This window comes from Lasioglossum baleicum, chromosome 18 (genome assembly GCF_051020765.1).
Source record: "Lasioglossum baleicum chromosome 18, iyLasBale1, whole genome shotgun sequence".
Lineage (NCBI taxonomy): Eukaryota > Metazoa > Arthropoda > Insecta > Hymenoptera > Halictidae > Lasioglossum > Lasioglossum baleicum.
The window spans coordinates 9,181,719-9,201,877 of record NC_134946.1 but is presented as its reverse complement, the minus strand read 5'-3'; the positions used below and the strand labels follow the sequence as shown (position 1 = coordinate 9,201,877).

At 37.1% G+C, this 20,159-nt stretch overlaps 1 protein-coding gene across 3 annotated transcripts in view; it reads left to right on the top strand.

Annotated features, from left to right (window-relative positions):
- Positions 1–6,732: 6,732 nt before the first annotated feature.
- Positions 6,733–20,159, top strand: part of LOC143218078 (nephrin) — a 314,437-nt gene continuing 301,010 nt past the window's right edge. For all 3 annotated transcript variants that reach the window (XM_076443052.1, XM_076443051.1, XM_076443053.1), the window contains exon 1: positions 6,733–6,978. The gene's annotated coding sequence lies outside the window, so the exon portion shown is untranslated. The remainder of the gene's footprint in view (positions 6,979–20,159) is intronic.

The window sequence follows — 20,159 nt, the reverse complement described above, 5'->3', positions numbered from 1 at the left end:
GAAAAAGTGCGATACATTTTTATGTTTTTCTTTCATATACTTGATTGCTGTATGTGCGTTCATTTCTGTCATGTTTATTTCTGTTCAGATATTATAAATTTATAAATAATAAATTCCTTCTGTTTGAAACCTTCACATGGATTTTTCAACCTCTCTTCTTACCTATTACTTTATTATTCTTTAATTTTTTATTTTAATTTAATTACATCGTAATTCGTAATTAATGTAATTTAATTACAATGTATTTTATAATTGTACCCCAATTGCAATTACGAATTATAATACACTGTAATTTAATTGAATGAAGATCTGAATTACAAATTACAATATAAGTAAATTACAATGTAATTCAATTAATTTGTAATTATAATTCCTGAAGTAATTCAATTGTAATTCTGCACAACTCTGATCATAGTTTCGTATCTCGTGCGCACATCTTTGTCATAAACGCGTAATTTCGTATCTCGTGTGCACATCTTTGTCATAAATGCGTAAAATTCCCAGTACATACATATTACTTGACATAAGGTAAATGCATGTAATATGGAATGCGTAGTAGTTCGATGAAGAAGTAACGAACTGTAAACGGTCGTTGCGTACACCAGCTTCTCAGAAACAGTAGGTAATCATGTCAATAACAGAGCACCAGTCGAGCATCCATTATTGAGAGAAAAATGCTTCTAGTTATCATGCACAGTGTTCGAAAAGATTCTAAAACTTGAATAAATTGGAGAGTCCCACTTTTGTATGATGTAGCATTAAATATAGTTATGCACGCTGGATTTTTGAAAAATAGTTTACGAACAAAATTATTCTTTCTCATTGAAATTCTTAAGAAGTAGAAACTTAAAACTGAGGTTTGAATAAAAGATTCGTGACATTTTCCTGAGTGAAAGGAGTCTAAACACGACATAGTTCGGAGCATATTTGCTGATTCAATTCACGATTTAGTAACACCTCGATTATCCGAACCGATGATATTCGAGAATGGATTTCACATTTAAATAGTAAATAAAAGCTGGAGATACATACATACACAACACGATTCATTATATAAATCGGCAAAGACTTAATCTGGAGCTGTAACAAAATAGCTGATCTATCCGCTAATTAGTTCTGAAAATCGAGGTTCCACTATATCGTCGATTAAACGAGTAAAAATAATGCTAATTATATCGTGTTTGGTATCATTCGAATTAGTGAAACGTCCCGAATATGTTTGTCAAAGGTTCATGAAGAAATAATTAACAACAAAACGCTGGTATTGAAATTTTGTTGACTCGCCGTCCTTTCTACATTTTCTACGTTCCCGGTAAGAGATAAAGAGTGTCTATAATTTTGTATGATGCATCTATATGATCCAACTCGCGTCTAGGTCGCACTCTGATTGGTCCGTGTTTTTCGTTAATAACTCCTAAACAAAGCCGCGGATAACATTTTTGCAAACGAAAATGTCGCTTGAAATGGTCTCAGGGACCACGCCCTTTCGGGATTTTCACGAATTTTGGGACACTCTGCATAGTAAATTCAGTCACACAAAAAATTTTCGAATATTTTTAGAAACATTGCAAAAATAGTGAACGTAAAAAAATAAAGAAAATGGATAGCCCAAGCTGTGCAAATTAGAAAATTTGATAACTATCACCGAAATGTGTGACGTATGTATGTCCACCTAACGGTTGACAACGTGCGTGTGCGTGAGATTTAACCGCAGGTTCGAACAGACATCTAGCTATCGTTTGCGATAATAGAAGTCTGACTTGGCATAATTTGGCAAGTCGAACTCCGGTGGATAGGATATGTCGCTTACAAGCACAGCTTTTTAATCGACTAGTCGTTGCACAACGTTCCAGCTCCTCTCGAAACTCATCAAACCCGAAGTTCCAGCTAGTAAATTCTACCATTAAATTTCACAAGTCTTCCAGTGGCAAACTGCGCGTTAGTTTCTCGAAATTTCATAGTTAAAATATTGGATTCGGCTAGTATTAAATTTATGGACAGAGGTCGCAGCAACGTATTAGTGTTCGCGGGATTAAAAATGGAATTTTCGTTCGTTTACTCGTGCCGAATAGTTCAAACGTTGCGCGAAGACAAGTAAGTGGAATTTCATAAAACTTCGCATGCACACACATACATACAGGCTACACACCACTACGTACAGAAGTGGTCTCGAAAACTAGTCTGTATCGCGTTACAAAATTTTGCACAAAGGGATTCTCTGAGAACTCGAACGTAAAACGAAATTTCGGTTACCGCTGACTTTACGAAGAAGCGGTGTGGTGGAACAAAAATTATTTCTCTTTCAATGTTCAAATAATTTTTTGAATAATTTCAAACATTTTTCACTGATTAATAATTAGTACCTTCTATACATCGTTTTATTAGTTTGTAAACGATGCGAGTAAGCTTTTACCGTAGGGTGCCTTTTTCAAAAAAAGAAATTCACAGAGATATTTTACCATTGTATCAATTTTATACATTTTTCACATTCTTAAATAGTGTGTCCCACGATTTATTAGTTTAGAAACGACATGAATATTCTTATTTTACTTTAGATACCGAGAAGAAATTCGCAGAGTTAATTATAGTATATCCATCTCTCCATTGCATTCAACTTCCATTATTGATTTACTTTAACACATTTCCTATTGATTTTGTATGAATAGTATGCGCTTGAGAATTTTTAAAGAAGTTAATTATTCACCTTCGTATCACGTTGTTCTTACCATTGTCTCAATTTGACACACTTTTCATTCATTCCATATAAATAGTGTGCTCCACACTTCAGTTTATTAGATTCAGCACGACGACGCGAGTAATCTCATTTAATTTTAGAGTACCGTTATCAAGCAAGGAAGTTGCAAAGATAATTCATCCTTCTATAGCATCGAGCCACTATCATTGCGTCGGTTTGGCACATTTTTCACTGGTTCTGAATAAATAATGTGTCGCGTGCTTCGTTTTATTAGTTTATAAACGACACGAGAGAGAGAGAGAGAGAGAGAGAGAGAGAGAGAGAGAGAGAGAGAGAGAGAGAGAGAGAGAGACAGAGAGACAGAGAGTATTCTTATTTTACTTCAGGTGTCATTTTCAAAACGGAAAATTCACAAATATAATTCTTCATTCTTTGCTGGTTCTGAATGAATAATGTGTCGCGTGCTTCGCTTTATTAGTTTATAAAGGACGCGAATATTCATATTTTATTTCAGATGTGATTTTTTTCAAAACGGAAATACACAAATATATTTCTTCATTTTTTTACATCAATGTAACATATTCTCCAAGATTTTGAAAAAACAATATAATTGCACATTTCATTAATTGGGAACGAATATTATGTGAAGTTGAAGTTCCATTTTTAATGAAGCAATTCACAGAGTGAGTTATTCATATTTCCGTCGCATTTGTCTTTTACCATTTAGTCAATTTGACACCGAAGGACAAATTGCGTCGGGAAAAGCGAGAGACGGACGAGGGTTAAGGAATAATAATGTCGTACGTGTGCAAGAAGGAAAGCATTAACAAGAGATCGACTACCCACGCAAGTGTACGCGAAGGAAATACATGTGCCCACCTAAATCGAAATCGCTGACCGAATAATTTCCTTCAGATACATTACCGGCTAAACGTACGAGACCAGGTCTCTCTATTTACGAACAAGGGAAATCTTATTCCGCGGAAGATTAATGAAACTCGTACACCAAAATCGAGCGAGTACTGTTCGTGTACAATGGCTGTAGAAAGTATTACTACACTGATGAATTTCAAACAAAGTTTTATAAAGTTCTAGTTTATTTGTACGTGAAACAATGAATCTCAAACAAGGTTTAATAAATTTTCAGTTTATATAATAAATAATATTCGTGAAACAATGACAATCTCAAACAAGATTTCATAAATTTTCAGTTTATTAAATAATTGTTCGTAAAACAATGAGTTCATATATAGACCGAACAATGTAGTTTCATCATTAAACAATGCAAAATAACGCATTGACAACGCAAAAAAAATGCAGGAGGGCTACATGGACATTTATTAATAATTTTAGATGTTTTTGTAATCATTTGAATGAGTCAAAAGTAATACAAAGTAGCTCAAACATGTCACTAAACCATTTTGTAATAAAGACCCCTTTTGTTTTTTTTAAATTTAAATTTATTCTTTTATAAACAAATTCGAATTTTAAATTGTCTAATGATTTTTCGGCCATTCTGAACAACAGTATTCTTGAATTCTTTAAATGGTTATACTAGTTTGCATCATGAAATCTGCAATCTATTTATTATTATAAATACCTCATTTGCTTTTTTTATAATAGAAAAAATTGCTAAAGGAATACTATGTATGTAATGTACCATAATGTAATCAAATAATTTTATATTATAAATGGGGTATATATATATATATATTTGTCATCATAATGTAAGCTAATATAAAGACCAATTCCATGATCCAAAAAAAGAAAATGTAAGTAGAATAAAATTTGTTTGTTTTCCGCAATATTTATGTCTTTGATTTAACAATATTGTTTCTTGTGGCAACTTCTCCTATCATAAAAAAAAACAGGTGACATATTCGATGTCTATTATATTGATAATGTTGTTCACTCGGCGCATACGATTAATAATAAATTATTCATTTTACAGAATATTAATTACCGGTAAAATTTGCGAGATTAACAGAAATACACGAACAGTACTTCTGCAATTGCTTAACAAGATAATAATGTTTGTTACAAAAATATAAGCTACCTTAATTAATATTTCGTAGAATATTATTCCACTCGTCAACGAGAGAATGCTTTCCGTCACGTTTGGTAGAACTTCGGTGGTTTCTAATTTTACGTCCCGGATAATTCCACGAATGCTTAATAGGATTAATATCCGGCGATTGCGGGGGAGTTTCTAAATATGCTGGTGCATTGTGTACGATCTACATTCTTGTATTGGACGCAGCATGCTCTTGGGCCGTTATCGTGTACGAGAGTAAAATTGTCTTTAATTCACATTTCCTCGGCATTAGACAGAATATCGCGTTTTAAAATCTCAATATAAACTCGGAGGTTGATTATTTCGTCAATGAAGTGTAATATGCAAACTATGGCAGTACTACCGCGGTGTTTTCCGGCTGGTAAAATGTTTTCGCGTATGAAAGAGATGCTGAATTTGGACGAGAGCGAGAGTGGTGTTCGGACGTCCGATTTAGCGGTTCATTAAGATTTTAGCACATGGAAGATTAAGAATATAAAAATGTAGGTCGCTGGATTCGTTTTAACATCAGCTACATTATGAAGCCAAGAATATGTATGTTGAATTTTAAAAATTAAAGGTGACGTTAATCTTTTACAAGATAAACATTTCCGAAATATTTTTCGTATTGAAATTTGTAGACCGCTAAATGTTGATTAACTTTTGTTGAAAACATTTTTTGTCTCATTATCGGAACTGCCTTAAAAATCATGTTCAGTTTTACAATGAAGAATCCGTAATGGTATTCAGAAAACAATTATGAATGAGATTTTGTATCGTGAGTCGATAGTATCAAATAAAGCTAATAGGTAACGAGATAATAAACAATTTTCCGTATGTAGTCACTAGACTGTGGATCTTTTTGCAAAATAAAAATGTCTGCGTCGATTCAAAGACACAGAGACTAAATAAAAATGTCTTCCTCCTTTTAATTATTTTTTTAAACTGAAGCTAATACACGTTGATGTTCTTAAATTTTTTTAAATACGTTCACTGCTTTAACACTAGAACTACCGAGCACTAAATGCAATTGGCATACACTGCCTTATAATAATGACAATTTAGATTTCGTACCAGTTTTACTTAAATATGTACTTGAATAGAGAAGTTTACTAAAAAAATTTCTCAGGAAAACGTACTTATAATTTTAATACTTCCAAAGAAACAAATCAGGTGCAAGTCATTTGCACCGTAGTACTACATAGTTCTAGTGTAGTTCTAGTGTTAAATCCGCAGTCTAGTACTCGCCATATTCAGATTGAGGGACACCAGTTCGAGCACCTACTAACTTTCAGATATTGAAGATGATTTAGCTGGAAATTTCGTGTTTCCGCAACAGTTATCCGAAATTTCCTAATAACTGTTTTAAGAACCGATACTATAGTTTTCAAGTCATCAAATAGTAACTATCCATATACTTTTGAGCACCTCTGCAGAGCACCATCTGCAGAGATTACAAATGCTGCACGAATCCCGCCGAACCCTGACCCACAAACTTCCCTCGGAAGTTGTTACAAAACCATAAACGCCTGCCACCTTTTCGTCACCGAGTTCAGATCGTCGCATCGCATGACGACGAGCGAGAGAGTGAGCGTAGATGCAGGTGATGATAGGACGCGTCGCAGCGATTGATAATAGAAATACGAGAAGGATCGGGTCGAGGGCGATGGCGCGGGGGCTAGTGCGAGGGCGATGCCACATCGAGGGTGAGAGGACGACGAGAGCACGAGAGCACGAGAGCACGAGAGCACGAGAGAAGAAAGAGAGAGAGCAGAACCAGAGAGTGAGAAAGAGAGGGGCTAGGAGTGAGTACAACGAGAGGGTGAGCGCGAGAGAGGATGAGAACGAGGGATACCATGAAACGTGCCGCACGATTCGAAGGAGCCGGCTAGCCTGCACGGACCAAGGGCTGAACACCCGGAGAGTGGGGCGGCGGGAAGCGTCGCGACGCTTCTCGGTAGCGCCAGGAACTAAAAGTCCGGGCGACGCGACGTGCCAGTGTTCAGCCCGCGATCGTCGCGAGCGTACGCGTACCTTTTGCCGGGTTTGTTCTGTCGCGTCCGTGCGCCCGCTCTCCTGTGACAACTATACCGCAGTATCACGCGTGTTTTAATCGACGACAATCATCAGCAATCATCCGCAACAGTTCTTCCGTGCGAACGACAAAGAGCGCTGGAACTTTCGCTCAGCGCGCGCGCGCGCGCCTTTGGAAAACGCTAACTTGATCAAGGTTATTACTCGAAGATTGTTCCTTTCTTCAGTGTTGGGCGAATGAATTGACATAGTCGTATGGACCACTAGCGATCCTCAAAAGTTACACACAAATGTACCGTTGCTATCATTGGTACCTCGGGGTGCGCGCAACTGTGGTCGCGAAAATGTTGCTGAGGGTGGGAGCGACCGTTCTGTTGAACTCTTTTGATTTAACAACCCCCAAGCTCTTACACTCTGCTACTGCTGACTACTGGTGGCTATGATCATCCGTTAGGATTGATAAAATTGCACTGGTTCACTGTTCTAATCGGATTATTTCAGCTATAGAAGCTGATTGCTAAGCTGATTAGCAACTTCTATGCTAGCTTCCACTTTCGCGAATGTTTTGAAACGCGATATAATTTTTGTAGTCGCCTGTTAGGATTGACACAGTCGCATTGGTTCATTCTTTTAACTACTACTGTGTGCAGCTCTAAGCTGATTAGCTAACCCCGTGCTAGCTTTGTCTTTCTCGATTGTTTCGAAAGGTGAAATAAATTTTGTAATCATCTGTTAGTTACTTGCATAGTAACTTCTTCTTCTTTCGCGATTGTTTCGAAAAGAGAAATAAATTTTGTAATCGTCTGTTAGGATTGACAATCGTATTGATTCTCTTTTTTAACTGGACATAGCACTACCTCCTCCTTTTTCTTTCGCGATTGTATCACAATAAATTTTTAAATGATCTGTTAGATTTGATGAAATTGAATTCGCAATTCTAGCCGGGCTATTTAACAGGGCTATGTACAGCTCTAACCCGATTACTAAGCCGATTAGCTATCTACCTCTATGCCAACTTCTTCTGCGATTGTTTCGCAGTTTGTTACTTGTTTGAAGAAACGTACAAAGTGATTGACACATAGTATAATGTCTGGTAGCAATTCTTGAAGTATATGAGAGACAATTAAGACAGTTGAAGTATGACAGAACGGGATGGGCTAGCACGGCCCCTACCTCTGATAGTGGAGTATCGCACTTCCGAACCCCGCGGTCTCCGTTTCTCGACGTCTCCTTTTCAACAACCGCGGGAAACGGATAGATGTAGTCCATCGATAAATCTGGAAATGGTGTTAAGGGTTTGCCATGAATAACTCGTGCGTAATCGTTGTAATAAATCTACGGACTAATTTCATATGTAAAACGGGATTGTTCGAATCGATCGCTGGCTCCCGCGATCCTGAACGTTATTGCGCGCGGCCTAGGGGTTTGCACTCTCAACGGCTCAATCTTTGACTTGGACTTTAGACCACCGAACGTCATTTCGAGACGAAGCTCACTTCATGTCTCTTCGTGTCTATTACATCCACCCTCAGATAATAGTCGTCGTGAAACTGTTGAAACTGGACATTATTGCCCGCAGCAGCTGAATCTTTAACTTACTTTACTGAAAGTGGTATCAAAATTGGAAATTACTTCACAATTTTTTACTTGTCTAATTGAAAATATAATGATACACCTCGGGAAACTGGTAGGTCGCTATTTTGGACATTATTGTGCACCGATTTTTCACTGTCAACAGTACAATTTTCAAACTCACTTCTCTAACACTCATTTCTACACTGCGGATTTTACGCATTTATGACAAACGTGTCACAAAACAATAGAAGGATTTAAAGAATTTGAAACGTCTGTAATGTATGAAATGTCTTCCATTAGAAGATGTCATTTTAAATTTCGTGCTATTTTTTATTTGTGAAGATTAGAGTTGTCACTCTTCGACACGTGGTTAGTAATTGTATTAATTATATAAAAAAAAAACAAAGTTTTCACCATTTAAAATGACAGGTCTTAATAGAAGATCCTATATGATTTTCACCTGATTGTTTATCACAATTGACGCAGAAAATGTTTGTATAAAGATCCGTACTATTCGTTGCGCGCCGGTGAAGAGGGCTGCAAAATGAAGATAATCTTGCAATTGAAGAACATGCACGACCAAAAAATTCAACTGTTATACGATCAGGAATATTCATTGAAGACGTTGATTACAATGGCACAATCGATAAATTCGTTTTACAAAAATTGCGTTTGTTTAATTACTGTTAAAAATCGGACATACTGCCGGTAGATGATCATAAAATAATAGTCGCCAGGAAATAAGCGTGTCGCGCGTCGGTGTTCGGTTCGCATATCTAGTGAATTCTTACTTTCCAGGCACCGTTTTTAGGTCGTTTCCGTTTCGATTTCTTCCGCAGAACGAGCCGAAGGGTTCGGAACAGGTTCCCGGGGGGTCGGGGACGTGACTCCGTTCGAAAATCTCCGGCCGTGATACGAACGCAGCAGCGTCCGCGAATTTCGGAGGACTGTGTGGGATCGGTAACGGGTCCGCGGCTTAACGAGTTCAACGAGTTTTTCCCGGTCGACCGTTTAGTAATTGGGGATCCAGCGGCGCGCGGAATTTCCGTCGATACGATACTTTTATCGACAAATTAATCTGTATCGATTGGCCGTGGGGGCCCGGCCGGCACGGGACAAAGAAGCTTGTTTTCTTTTCGCGCGATCCGCCACCGCACAGCCTCCCGCACACACAGACCCCACCCCCACAGCTCTACCCTGGCCTACAGGTGTTTCGAAACACGCCCATGCAGAGCTCGATCCCGGTATCTCAATTTCTGGTTGCGGGAGTTCAGTGACGAACACCAGCCCAGATAAATCAATTTGAATTCTCAGCGCGAGCGAAGAGCGCGGATAAACAGAAATTGAAAGTTTCGACGGCGCTGCTGTTACTGCTATCCAGTCCGAAAAGCGACCAATCAGTTTTTTCCCGCGTTTATTCGCATTTATGGAGATCGATGGCTCGGGTTACTTCGCGAAACCAGTCGTTAACCCAGAGTGCTAACGATCTCTCTCGCAGCCTCGAATGCTATCGCGGAATCTTTGACATTGTACCTTGACACGCGTCGGTGCTGTTATCGCGCAACTTTGACGGGGTTTGAGGAATGTTAACTGTTTGGTAACGGGGCTCCCTTGATTATACAAGCTGCGATGACGTGGCTCTGTGTGTTTGCGAATATTATTCCGAACTCCGAACAGCAGAATTGGATGGATACTTACCAGGGACATCGTTGCTTGTGACGACAGGTTTTCACTCGAGGAGCTTTTCGATTTTTAACTCGATACTAGTATATACTAGTACTTTATTCCAGGCTCGATTTCGCACCGAAATACTAACTGTCCCAGCAAGCATATACATAACGATTGTCTGATTAATGGTTTCACCGTGTGTCTTTCAAGTAATGGCGCTGATATTGACATTATTTGTGACATTTTCCCGATTCAAACGACTCCAAACACGATACCATTTGGATCGCGTTCACGCGTTTAATTCGCGATATAGGAGAACCTCGATTATCCGAACTGATCAGCTAACACCGATGATCAGTAGACTATGGATTTTATGCATTTATGAAGAAAATGTGTAGGTGAAACATAAAACACAGTAGCAACATTGAAAGAAATTAGAGTTAGAAGTTAGAATTTAAATTTTATAGCGAAAAACGAAATGCATATTTGGCCCCTATGTCCTGTAATTAGTGCAGAAAATGTGATTTTGCATGAAGATCTGCAGTCTAATGATCAGTGTGAGCGTGACATAACTAAATAGAAAGCAACAAAATGGAAATATTGGTCGTTTCCTAAGCTCGAATCAATGTCACATAGATAATTATTATTTTCTAAAGAAATGGTTCCCTTTGGTTTAATGCTGTATGCAATAATAAAGAGCATTATCGCTTCTTTACAACATACTCAGGTTCACGTTGTCCTATGGGAATTATATTCGTTTACGTTGGAAAGAGGTACGACAGAATGATAGGTCATGGCGAAGAAAAATGATAATCTCATTCAAAAACAAATGTTTTATTCATGCTTCACTACCCCGTTCATTTTTCTTTTCTCTCTGCTAGTTTCTATATCCTTTTTCGTAAGCTTCTGTATGGTCTTTCTTATAAATTTTATAGAAATCGAGTATGTACCACCCTTCTTGAATAACAATTTTCAGTTCTTGTAACGAATCGAATTGTTTCGCAGCGGTACCCCATACATTCTCAATAATTTACGCTGTGGATCTTCACGAGGAATCTTCTACCCCGAATACAACAAATGAAAATTGATTCCCTTTTTCATTCATTTGGTAGGTTATTTTATAAATGAATTTTATAATTTCTTTACCAGATGTTTTTCTTCCCACGCCTTCTTGCTTCATTTTCTGGTTCGTCAGTTTTCTACATCTTCTCACATGCTCAAATCTTTTTGAAGTACACTGATATTCTACTAAACATTCTAATGCAATTTGTTGCAAACTATCAGGAAATTTCCTGGTTTTAAACACGCTGCAACTTACAGATAAAAATATATTGTGAACAACTAGATCAACTAAAAAGATATAAAAACACAAACGTCTATAAAACAAAAACTGATTTCGTACGACAAAATGATAGGATATGCTTCACAAAAATATGTTATAAACTACCAGATCAGTTAAAGGATATAAAAATGCAAATGTCCATGATATAAAAATTGATTTCGTACAACAAAATGATATGCTTCATGTTTAAATCGATGTCCGAAAGACAGGACGGATTCAGTTGAAATAAAATTGTGAGTAACTGTGTGTTTCATCAATAGTGTATTAAACAATTGGTTAATAAAAAATAGTGTGACAGAGATGAAAAGGACCGTGAACTTCGGAAAAGAAGTTACACAAGTTGACCGAAAGTTTCAAAATGAATACATAGCTGGAAACCCGTAATTAGAAATGTGTTACAAAATCCTGGAGATTATGGTAGAAAGAAGGTGCAAGAGATCGTCCAGGGACCATGAGTGATCGCGCAGTGCGGGCAGTTTTAAAAGTTGCGAAGAATTCTACGTTAACGCGTCGAGTTGCACGGGAAACAGGTGCATCAGCTAACGTGTAACGCATTTTGCAACAATCTGAGAACATTCGTGGAAGAAAATTGGAAATAGGACCATCTTTAATGCAGAAACATATCAACGATCGAATGGAATTTACTCGGGAATGTGTGCAATGGAAGAAAAGATGGAACACAGTCATGGTCGGGGATGGAAAAAAGATTTACGCTTCTACATATATGGTTATATAATATGGCAGATTTTGGAAACTGTTGGATACAAAGCGAAAATTCAAAAAGTATTTCTCGAGAAATTTACAATAAATCTGGACACATTTTAAACTTCCTAGACTATTTGTGCACGATACAGCAGGTAAAAAATTCAGGACATATTTTTAATGGAAAATTACACAAATTCCGTCGGCTCTAAAAACATTGAAAAATTTTGTTCGTCAATGAATCTTCCGAGGATTTAAAGATTGAAGCCTTACCTTCATAACGAAATAAAAAATCTTTAGTATTGCCAAAAATGACAAAACTTGTTCTCCACTTTTGCTGTATAAAACAGTGAGAAAAAAACAGTACATCAATTTTCGAGCAGACTTCAATCTTCAAATCTGTGGAAGATTTATTCACGGAAAACATTTGTTTAAATTGTGACAGAGTTTTCAATTCATAGTATCTTTAAGAAAAAGGAACTTCAGGTTCTCGCCCACTAGATTTTGCAAAGCTATCGTACAAGAAAATGAAGAAGGGCGTGCAAAAGTAGAGTCTTCAAGCTTTAAAATGAGACCAGATTTGTTGATCTACGATTATTTTTGACGAAATTACAACAGGTTAAACATTATCGATTTCCCGAGAATGGGAACTTTGAAATATTTTTTGAACTTGCTGTACATACAATAGATCAATTCATCTAAAAATCTCCGAGTGGCCAGACACTTATGCAGTGTATTTTCCGGAGCATCGGGCCACGATTTCGCCGGGAAACGAATTTCGAAAAGTTCTCGGCTGGATATTCTCGAACAAAAGTTCCTCGAATGAGCGTACTGTAGCGAGTCCGGGTAACTTTTAACGATTATAAATTTTCTCTCCTCCGTCCGCAAGTTCGCAGAGCGTACGCATTGACCGTTTCTTTTCCCGCAAAAATGATTACGGCGAGGCCGGCTGATAGGTTTCCCGGTGATTAAATAGGAAATATTAATAGGCTCTCTCTGGATCGAAGCGACGACGAGTCCAGCGAAGATAGAAACGCAATTGATATTACTACGCGATGAAAATGTAATGAGTCGCGAAATGTACGGTACCTAATTTATTCACGCAGTAACCAAATATTATTGGACAAATTATCGGGGCCGATTCGCGAAATTCATCCCATCGAAGCTCCGCTTTCACAAATAACGCGTGCAGCCGCGGACGAGGCTCGCGAAAATTAGCGAATTCGATTAGCACGACCGCCTATTTTCTTCCACAACGAAAAGATATTTTATTTAACACTCCTTTTAAATTATTTAGTTTTGCACAGGATGATAAACACAAATGGATTATTAGACTGTGGATGTTTATGCGAATTAAAAATTTTCTAAATCAGCTTTAAGAGATGGAATATATAACTCGTGTAACTTTGATTATTTTTACCTTAGAAAAATCACATACGTATTTCAGATACTCGTGAACATACGTGCAAAATCCTAATGCAATACGCTTAACGGTTCTCCCAGAAAAAATTCCTAAAACCGGTGAAAAAATGGCACTCAAAAGCAGAACACTCCCTTAACTCGAGGTTTTTGCTCGGCCCGTTGCGAACTTCCCATGGAGGAAAAACTTACTCGGCTTTATCCATAATCTATGATCCAAGTTCGCCGCTATTAAATCGAATTTACTTGTACGTCTCCTCACGTTTCGGCTCGGACGAGTTTTACTGGTCCGAAGCCCGCGGAACGGCCGCCGAAGAAGGGTTTACATTCTCCCACCCCTCCCGGAAAGTAGAAACCAATGAATTTATTGGTTCCCCCAAGAAAGTTCCATGCTTCTTTCGGGGGAAGAAAGGGCAACCTGTTCCACTGAAGAAACAGCAATTCGTCCCGGTCGTTCCCGCCGCCGGACAGATTTGTCACCGAAACTCTCCGCGTGTTCTCCTCCGCGTTAAAATATGCGGCGAATGTCCGGCCGACACACCCTCGCATTCGCCAATGGAATTTTCGACAATTTTCCGGGCATCGCATACCGTTCGCCATGATCGCCACACATCGTATTTCGTATCGACGCCTACATATTCGCACACTATGCGCTTTGATACGGATGCACAATGATGACTAGCCCGTGAATCTTCGAAAATAAAAATGCTCTACCCAATTGTAAATAGCAGGGTGAAAATTTTATTTTGTGATTTTAAGAAGTCGGAAGTGTAATGCAACTACTTTCCGAAATTCTTTTATTTTGTCCATTGTTTTAAGCTTAACAGATGATCACGCTTATACAATTATGTTGGAAGGAAAATTCTGCCGTATTTTAAATAAGCAGGTAATTTTGCTTGTAAATCAAAAACACGTCATTGAATAATATTAATTAACATATATTGTTATGAATTGATTCAAATGTTTTCTTTAAAATACGACAGAACTTTCGGAAAATTCGGAAGAAAATCACAGTTGTGCACACCATCAGATAATATGTTCATGCTTTTTTTCGTAATTTTTCGTCGAGCAGAATAGAAGAAATAAATTATGTATTCGTTAAACCGTGTTCAGCCTATGACTACCCTTAGATACCGACTTGAAACTTGTCGCAAAGGGTTTTGTTGGGAGTAAGATTTTCTGTTCGAGAGTATGCAAGATCTTTGCAAGCGAGAATCCGCGAAAACGGGAAATCCGTTAGCTCGTTTTCTATTTCGTCGAAGTGAGAAACGTCATAAGTGGAATCCAAGGGTCTCGGAGTCGGTTTCCCGGGGGCGAAAAACCTTATTAAAGGGCGACATCGGCATCGTTTGCATTATCCCACTAGTTCGTGTTCCATCGACGAAAGTTACAGCGCGAAATCGAATTTGCTAATACGGCTAGCTGCCCAGAGGGACTCTGTTCACCGACGTTTCCCGGGTTATTCAACGGCGAGGGGAACCACTCCGGTTCCCAACAACTTATTAACCGCGAACGTTTACAAACGCGTCGTCTTATTGCAAACCCTTTCATCGATTTCCATCGAAACCCGCTCCTTTTCGCGAAACTCCTTTTCCCCATCCCAAAAATTAAACCACAGTGAAACGAGCTACGAGAATTCCCTGTGTTGTTTCTCACTAGGAATCATTTTCGGAAGAACTGTTATGCCTTTTGCGTTAGGATTTTGCACATGTATTTATGGGTAGTTGAAATATACAAGATATTTTTTTTTGGAAGTTCAACGAAACTGGACCTGCCTTTGTTTTTGATATTTTAGGAATTTTTCAGAAGAACTATTCGATATTTAGCATTAATATTTTAAACACACATGTATTGATATTTGAAGCACTGAAATCATTTTTTTTTAAGTAGAAACAATTAAAGTTATATGAGTTATATATTTTTTATAAAACGTGTTTTAACGGGACATTCTCAACGTTGCAAAATTTAATCATTCTTATGAATTTTTTCAATGTGATGGTACGTCTAACGTTATAATCTTTTGTTGTGATCAATTTAGCTATTTTTCCCCCATAAAGAACAATTTTTCAACACACTAACTACTTCCAGTTTATTCAATCAGATTAAATTAAGTAATAATATATTAATATTAATATTTTTAATAATTGTTCTAAATTGCAAAGAATGTAACAATATCTTAATTTTGTCTAACATCTTCACAATTTGGCATAAATGCATACAATCCGCAGAGTACTGATAAGAAATTTCTGTGACGTTTGTTCGTTAAAAAAAACAGTCTAATAATTCGGGTTATCATTGGCAGTCCCGGAAAAGAAAATTAGGGAATAGTTCATAAATGTATGTATAATCTACAAAATTTGGTATTCGTGATTTTGCGGACACCGTGGTTCGTTAATCGGCGGGCGAATATTGAAAATTCGCGCGAGATTCGGAATACTTGCGGTTTCGTTCGCGCAGAACCGGAAACTAATTTGTCGTACAGTGGAGCGGGTCATTCAGGTATAGTGGCCGTGAGTGAAAGTTTTAAAATTCAATCTTCTCGGAGCCGACGACGCGGCGCCGAGCCGCGTCTATTAATTTAGCCGGCTAAATATGTTATGAAATATCGATCAATGTACAGAACAACGTCCAGACTCCTTACTCGCCTGTCTCTCTCCCTCTCTATCTCCCTCTCTCTCCCCCCCTCTCTCCCTCTCCCCCTCTCCCATTCTTTCTCCCTCCCTCTCTCACTCTCTCTCCCTCTCCCACTCTCTCGGCATCTTCCTCTCCAACACTCTCTCCCTCTCCCTCGCCCTCTGCCACTCTCTCATCCTCTGCCTCTCCCACTCTCGCTCGCTCTCTCTCGCCCTCTTCCTTTTCCTCTTCCTCTTCTTCTTCATCTTCCTCTTCTTCTCCCTCTTCCTCGTCCACTTCCTCTCTTCCTCTTCCTCTCTCTCTCACTCTCTCTGTCTCTCTGCCTTTCTTCCATACCGCCATAATGCACTTATACATATTTCTGGGACTGGTGTGCTCATGATTCTAAATGAATGTTCTATATGTATAACATGGATGAATAACGGGGGCGTGTATTTAATTTTCCGTCCGACGAGCGTGAAGAGTTTAAACATTTTAAACCAATGGAATAAAAATTTTTCAAAACTCGCGAACGTTACGGCGAATCGAATTACCACGTATCTCTCTCTCTCTCTCTCTCTCTCTCTCTCTCTCTCTCTCTCTCTCTCGGATCTTTGCGCCGTTGAATTATATTTTGTCGGCCGGTTGTTTTTTATTGGCGCCAGGCTGAAAAAGAGGCGAAATTGCCGAACATTTATCCTTTGGGTGTAATTCGAAAACAGTGATAAAGTGGATCTTGAATTTATCAGTTTTTATTCACGAGGGTTCGACTAGTTCGTGATATAGAGCCGTGAAAGACCATAAAAATCTGCGCGCGAACGATAAAATTGAAATATTAAAGAGTATTTGTTTAGAATTAACAGTGGAAAGGGGGAAGGGGCAATGATGTTTATTAAATCGTGGCACAAAGGAGCATTAAGTAGAGCGAAATATTGGATCGTAATGTACAGTTCCGCTGTACTCGATATTTCTTCATTATAATCAGTTTCTTCTTTTCATAAAGCGACTCTTTTATTGGCAGCTCTACAAGTGGCTTCTTAATCTCGCGCTGGTCACAGCTAATATGAACTTATAATAGATCATAAGTAAACTGCGGATTTTGTACATTTATTAAAAAAATATTGTTCTTGACTACTTGTAGTCGAACGCGTATCATACTTATATTACAACCTTACAGTTTTGCGTTAATGAAATTTAATGGGTTGGCAAATAAGTTCGTTCGGTTTTTTACACTGGAATAAATCACAAAAACCGAACGAACTTATTTGCCAACCCAATACTTGCTGTGTAAATGCATTTTCTTTATTTCTTAAAGGATTTTTCTTTATTTTGACCGTGTATTCTGTCGACTAGTGCACGCGAATGGTTCGGCCAAGGAACACATTGTTATAATTTTATGTTTCGCAGTTGGTTACCTTTCCGTTCTTTCTCTTGGTCGTTTGCTACTTTTAATATTTATTCTCGATAATATAATGGTTTCCACTTATTATTGCTTGAAATTAAACGATTTAAACGCATTCGGTTGGTAATAAATTGCGATTGGTAAATAATAGACTGCGGATTTTACGCATTTATGACAAAACCGAGTTGCAATTTAAAGCATCTGGATTAAACTGGATTAAAAGAATTTAAGAACATCACTGTATCATATGGTAGTTTTGTAATAAATTATGAAGATTTAAAAGGCATATACGGTGCTGGGGAAAATAATAATTAAGGCACTGCACATATCCATTTGTAGGATTTATATTAAAAATGAATTAACAAATGTGCAAGTTGTTAAAATTTAAAGAATATATATTGTCATAATAAGTTTTAATTTTCGTTTATTACAATAAGTTTTTGTTTAATTCCAATTATCTACATTTGTAACGAGTCACAACTAAATTGTTAAATTGTTGAACCACGAATGTGATGAGTAGAGATTACTCTGTTATTAGCAGTCCGATCGAAAATGTTTTTATCAGCTTTTGCATGGTTTCAAGAGAGCTTTAACGTGATTACAAAAAATTTTTCGTCAACTCTTTTTAAATGTTTTTTCAAGGTCACCTTGAATTTTTTGCAAATAGACATATAATCTTTACGCCTATCTGTTAGAGGATTTCAAGGCGAATTCTTAAACGTATCATACCATTTAAAAAATTGCAAGAAAAGCTTTTTTAATTTTTTTTGTACAAAAAATTTGCTATAATCACGTAAAAGTTCTTTTGAAACCTAATCAAACCTAACCTACGTAGGTTTCAAAAGAACTTTCATGTGATTAAAGCAAATTTTTTATACAAAAGAAATTAAAAAAGCAATTTTTTGCAATCATTTTTGCAAATTTTCTAATGTTATGATACGTTTCCGAATTCGCCTGGAAATCCTCTAACAGATAGGCGTAAAAAAATTATATAATTGTTTGCAAAAAATTCAAGGTGACCTTGAAAAAACATTTAAAAAAAGAGTTGATGACAAATGTTTTATAATCACGTTAAAACTCTCTTGAAACCATGCAAATGCTGATAAAAACATTTTCGATCAGATTGCTAATAACAGAGTAATCTCTACTGATCACGATTCGTGGTTCACCCTGTATACTAATTGTTAAATATATTGGCAACAGAACGATGTTACAACCCAATATTTATATTCGAACACGACAGTAGAACATGCGTTTCACTGTTGAGTAAAATCTGCTGTACCTTTAAAGGAATACATTATTTTTAACTTGGACAAATTTAGCATGCTTCGGAAACGGTCTTTAATAAACCCACAAGGTTTCAAATCTGTAGCTTGAATATTTTATCTGGAAAAATAACTTTAATGGTTCAGTGGCAATCACAGTAGCATATCCCCTAAATAGACGGACAAGGTTGTGTAAAAGTACTCTGATAATTGCGTTTCGACTTCCTTCTATTTGCGTTCTTTAATCATTTATCGCCGAAGTTTCCTTCCGATCTTCAAACTATCCGTTATCAATTATATTAATTTAGGAGTAAGGGGTAATAATAATGCTCAAGAAACGTACTGGGTGTCCCAGCTAAAAAAGATCACACGAATATCCATCCAAGTTACACTAGTTCGACGTACACATATAATCGCAGAAACAATGTTTCCTGGTACATAATCGTTTGCTAACGAGGTTTCAAGGTCATCGATAGTCTCTTAAATGGAACCCTATGTTTTTCATTTGGTATTCTTATAGAGCATAAAAAGGCGAATCCAACAACTATAATAACCATACCATTACGATAATGTGGTAATAGTATAGCGCTATTATGGTGTGGCTATTATACTCATTCGACTGGTCTTTTTATGGTCGATAAGAACATGAAAGAAAAAAATATAAGGTTTCCTATAAAAAATACCAATGATCTTGAAATCTCATTAAGATTTGAAATGTCTTTCCATACAATAGTAAATAAGAGAAATAATTAACTGATCTCGTTTAACCGAGTCACATGAACGATTTAGTACCGAGGGAAAAAGACGTTCATATGAAATTGTATTATAAAGTATGACGTTTAAAATAACAATGAAGAAGTACGAGTATTCTGATAAAATGTGAGTGTCAGTCCGAACTTTCAAATTAAAAGTACAACGTATGTAATTTTCTCCTGTTCAAATTTAAACGTATATGTATATTCTCTTTTAAATTCAAATATCGAATACAATTGTTAATTCATTTTCAATATGAATTCTGTATGAATATGCAAAGTGTCGTATTGTTTCGTTCATATATTCCTGTTAACGTATTACCTACCGATTATTATTACTATGTTGATACCTATGCCACACATTTATGGATTTCTTAATAAATTTTTCAATGGCAGTAACAATTTCAAACCTAGAAAGTACTCTCAACTAATCAAAAAATTTTCTAAACTTCTTCTTGATAAAATACAGTTATTAAAAATCTTATTAACAATTCCCCGAAAACGTACGGCGGAGATTCAGTGAGGAACGAAGAGGGTACGAGCGTTTTTGCTATTCACTGTACATAATCGCGCTTACGATATCTCCCGAGCTCCTATTACCTCGCAAGAGACAGGGAAACCTCATTAAAAACTTTTCTC